The 4,069-nt window shown below is 53.5% G+C and overlaps 1 non-coding gene across 1 annotated transcript; it reads left to right on the top strand.

Moving 5' to 3' along the window:
• The first annotated feature begins 317 nt into the window (after nucleotides 1-317).
• Nucleotides 318-389, top strand: trnag-ccc. The gene has a single exon. It is a non-coding gene; the product is annotated as a tRNA-Gly (tRNA).
• The last annotated feature ends 3,680 nt before the right edge of the window (nucleotides 390-4,069 follow it).

The following is a 4,069-nucleotide window of genomic DNA, read 5'->3' as shown; positions in this document are numbered from 1 at the left end:
ACTCAAAAGAGTTACATCTTCTTAACACTTGGCCTAAATAGCCAAGTGGTTATGGTACTGGGTTTGTAACCCCAAGATCAAGAGTTCAAATCTCACAATGGCAAACTATGAAACAATGTAACTTCATCTGAAACAGATGGAAACAGGTTTACTCAAAAGAGTATCAAGAGTTCAAATCTCACAATGGCAAACTATGAAACAATGTAACTTCATCTGAAAAAACAGATGGAAATGTGTTTGTACTCAAAAAAGTTACAGACTTTCAGCCACCAGTTATTCTTCATATAAATTGCTTGATTGGTTAAGCATTTAAATCAGCGATGGTGGTGTAGTGGTGAGCATGGCTGCTTCCCAAGCAGTTGATCTGGGTTCAATCCCCAGCCCTCGCAATCTTTCACCTTCAAACCAGTCAATCGGACAATGCAGCTTTGCTTCTGCCAGGATCAACTGGGGTAAATGTTCTGGACTCCTGGTCGGTCAGTGGCAGATGGATCCCCTACCCGAGGAGCTCAGGCCTTTCACCTGGAGCAGGACTAGCCTCCTCTACCTGGGGGTCCATCTCTGCCCTGCTGAGGAATCCTGGCCGGCAAACTGGCAGGAACTGGAGACGAAAGTCACCGCTCGCCTGCGGCACTGGACAGGACTGCTCCGAGTGCTATCTTACCGAGGTCGAGTTCTGGTCATAAACCAGCTGATCGCCGCCATGTTGTGGTATCGGCTGGTCACTTTGACCCCTCCCCCAGACTTTGTCACAAGAATCCAGAGATTGTTAGTCGACTTCTTCTGGGACAAAAGATTGCACTGGGTCGCTGCCGAGGTTCTGAGTCTCCCGCTTAGGGAGGCGCTATTGTGCCTACGCACACAGGTGGCGACTTTCCGCCTTCAGACCCTGCAGCGATACCTTTACGTCGAGCCTCCTCCTAGATGGTGTGCCCTGATGACGTATTTCTTCCGTCAGGTGCACGGCCTGAATTATGACGTGCAGCTCCTGTTTATAGAACAGCTGGGCCTCGGTGGCTCCTTGCAGGCATTGCCCGTCTTTTACCAGGACCTGATCAAAGTCTGGAAAGTGGTCGCCTCGCGACGCAGCTCTCCCCCGTCAGGAGTAGCGGCCATCGTCAGAGAGCCGCTGCTCAGGAATCCGCCCCTCCGTCCTTTTCAGTGGTTGGCGGAGAGGAGGGCTGTGGCCGCAGGGGTGACCAGGATCGGGGATGTGCTGGGTGGCGGAGGACTGGGCTGGATGCTCCCACAGGAGTTGGCGCGACGCGCGTCTGTGAGGGTCCAGGTCGCAGCCAATGCCATCCAAGACCTGAGAACGGTCGTGCTCGGACCCGACGTTATTTTGGGTCTTGAGGTGGCCCAGGTGCGCGGTGGTCTTCCGTCTGAACGTTCCCCTGTTCAGACGGAATTCCACATTGGCCCCAAGCCCCGAACCCTCCCTCGGGTGCTGGTGCCCTGCAATATGAGCCACCTCGGGGACATGCCCTCCGTGCCTTTTGGCACGGCAAAGAGGGGCTTTTTGTACGGACTGCTGCTGCACACCTTCCATTTTCTCGCCCTTGTCCATTGCCCGGACACGCCCTGGCGTGCCTTGTTGCCGTCCGGCGGCGGAGGCCCCTGATGGGAGGCCCTCTACGGAGGTGTCCTCCCCCTTTCTATCGGGGACCTGGGTTGGAGGGTGTTGCATGCAGCAGTCCCCTATAATAAGAGGATGCATAGGTTCACGGACTCTCAGGACGCGTGCCCTTTTTGCGGTCTTGTGGAGTCCGTGGACCATGTATACATAGGGTGTTGTAGGCTGCACTCCCTTTTTAGTTACTTGAAAAACCTTTTATTGATGTTTTGTTTGCACTTCAGCCCCACGCTCTTGATCTATGGGCACCCGGTGCGGAAGGGGGTCGGGAAGGAGGAGGACCTCCTCGTGAACCTGCTCCTGGGCCTGGCCAAGTTGGCCATTAACAGGTCCAGGCAGCGGGCGATCGACGGGGGAGTCCCGCCCGATTGTATGTCCCTCTTCCGCGGCTACGTTCACTGCCGGATGTCCCTGGAGAGGGAGCACGCGGTGTCTGCTGACACTCTCGAGGCCTTCCGTGCTCGGTGGGCACCATGGGTACTGGGGTGTTTTGTTGACCCCTTTAATCACATTTTGATTTAAAGTTTGTAAGGTTCCTTTAAACTTTGTCCTTGGTTTTACAGCTGACCTGAATTAGGGGCTGTGCCTGATTTATCCCAATTTTGTTGATTTGGTTTTCATTTAAAAGATTATCAAGAGTTCAAATCTCTCAATGGCAAACTATGAAACAATGTAACTTCATCTGAAATAGATGGAAACAGGTTTGTACTCAAAAGAGTTACATCTTCTTAACCTTCCTAATCCTGCCGCTACATCTTGGTGCTCCCCTGATATCTATAGCAGATGTCTGCTGACTGCAACACCCTGTTCTGTGATGACATTGGTGTGTGTCCTCTGGAAGGCCAAGACCTGGACGGCCCCAGCCTGCTTTCAGTGTCCTGCTGTGGGCTAGCTGCACCCACTTTGGCCTGTGGAGCTGGAGCTGCGGGGTTCACAGGAAGAGGGGATTTGGATTGGCCGGACATTCCCAGAGTCACCTGAATGCATGGCCCTGAGAAGTCCAGCTGCTGGTCCTCCTTCCTATGGGTGTCCACAGCCCCCGGCTGACACCTTGAGGGGAAGGAGAAACCGGAGTGAGATTGAGCTGCCCTGTACCCCTCTCGCGTTGACACTGCTGGAGGTGAACTATGGCGTCAGTGATGGAGTTCAGGAGTGCAGGACCAATCTCATGGCGCAGGCCCTCATGTCAGCTGCCATCCTGCTAATGTTGACCTCAGTGTGTTGGCATGCCAACGCTATCACCTCAGACTGAAGATGGACGGGCTCCTCCATCCTCCCTTGCAAACTGAGGAGTGAATCAGGCATCCTTTCCTGATGTTCCTGTGATTGTCTTTGCAGCTTCAACAACTGATTGAGGACTAAGTCCAGAGGCTCATCATCTGACTCGGATGAGCTGATTCCTCACTTCCAGCAGTCCTGGATGCCAGAGACCTTGGATGTCCATGCCTCCACCTGGGATGGAACAGATTGTGTACTGTGCTCACTAGATTGTGATCCCGAGGCTGCTCTATATCTAGGTCCCAGTGAGGTGTGTGTCGCTCCTCTGGTGGGTGTGTGCTGCGACATGTCTTCAATGGTGCTGCCCTCAGGGTCCTCATCCATGGTGCTCTAGCCACTGGAGTCAGGGTCAAGGCAACATGGTAGATGTGCCTAGAAGATTCTTAGTGCTTGGTAGCCACATTACACTCTAAACAGTGGACTCAGAGTAGCTTACTGTCAACCTCACCATCACTGCAGGAATGGGCCACATCCTCTCCGGCCAGCTCCAATGTGTGACTCTGAAACAGAGTGAGGACCTTGATATCCGGCATCCCACCCCCGCTCTGGGACCTCTCCCCTTGATTGTGCGCGATCTTGTCCTGCATAGAGACAGATGGAGAGAGTGTGAGCAAGGCACATGCCAGGCCAAATGAGAAGGGTGTCCAGGCATGCATGTGTGCTGAGTGGAGTTATGAATGGGATGAGGAGGCGATCTCCAGAGGAAATGAAGCCAGATGGAGATGAGAGTGTGTGTGTGAGAGAATGAATGGTGATGTCTCTCGAGCTGGCAGTGAGCGAGATGCCAGTGAACATGTGATGGGCTTGTGAGTGGGTGAGTTCAAAGTGATGAGATAGTTGACTTACCCTGGTGGCACAGATGAGATCATTCAGCCTTTTTCCACACTGGATGGCTGACCTCTTGTGTGCAGTGCTGGGAGTGACCACCTCTGCTACCGCCTCCCAACCGGGGATGGTGAGACTCTTGGGCCTCCTGTGGCCAGAGCCTGGTTAAATGACACTGCAGCGGGCCTCCACAGCATCCAGAAGGCATCTAAGAGGTGAGCCACTGAATCGGGGGGCTGCACTTTTCCTTACTTTTCAGGCCATGTCTTCATTGGAGCAGTCCTTGGCTGCAAGCATAGAGAAGTCTGCGCATGGCTGCAGTTTAAATATGGC

This window comes from Carcharodon carcharias, chromosome 18 (assembly GCF_017639515.1).
Source record: "Carcharodon carcharias isolate sCarCar2 chromosome 18, sCarCar2.pri, whole genome shotgun sequence".
NCBI lineage: Eukaryota > Metazoa > Chordata > Chondrichthyes > Lamniformes > Lamnidae > Carcharodon > Carcharodon carcharias.
Note: the sequence above shows the minus strand (reverse complement) of the source record. Positions and strands in the feature narration are given on the sequence as shown.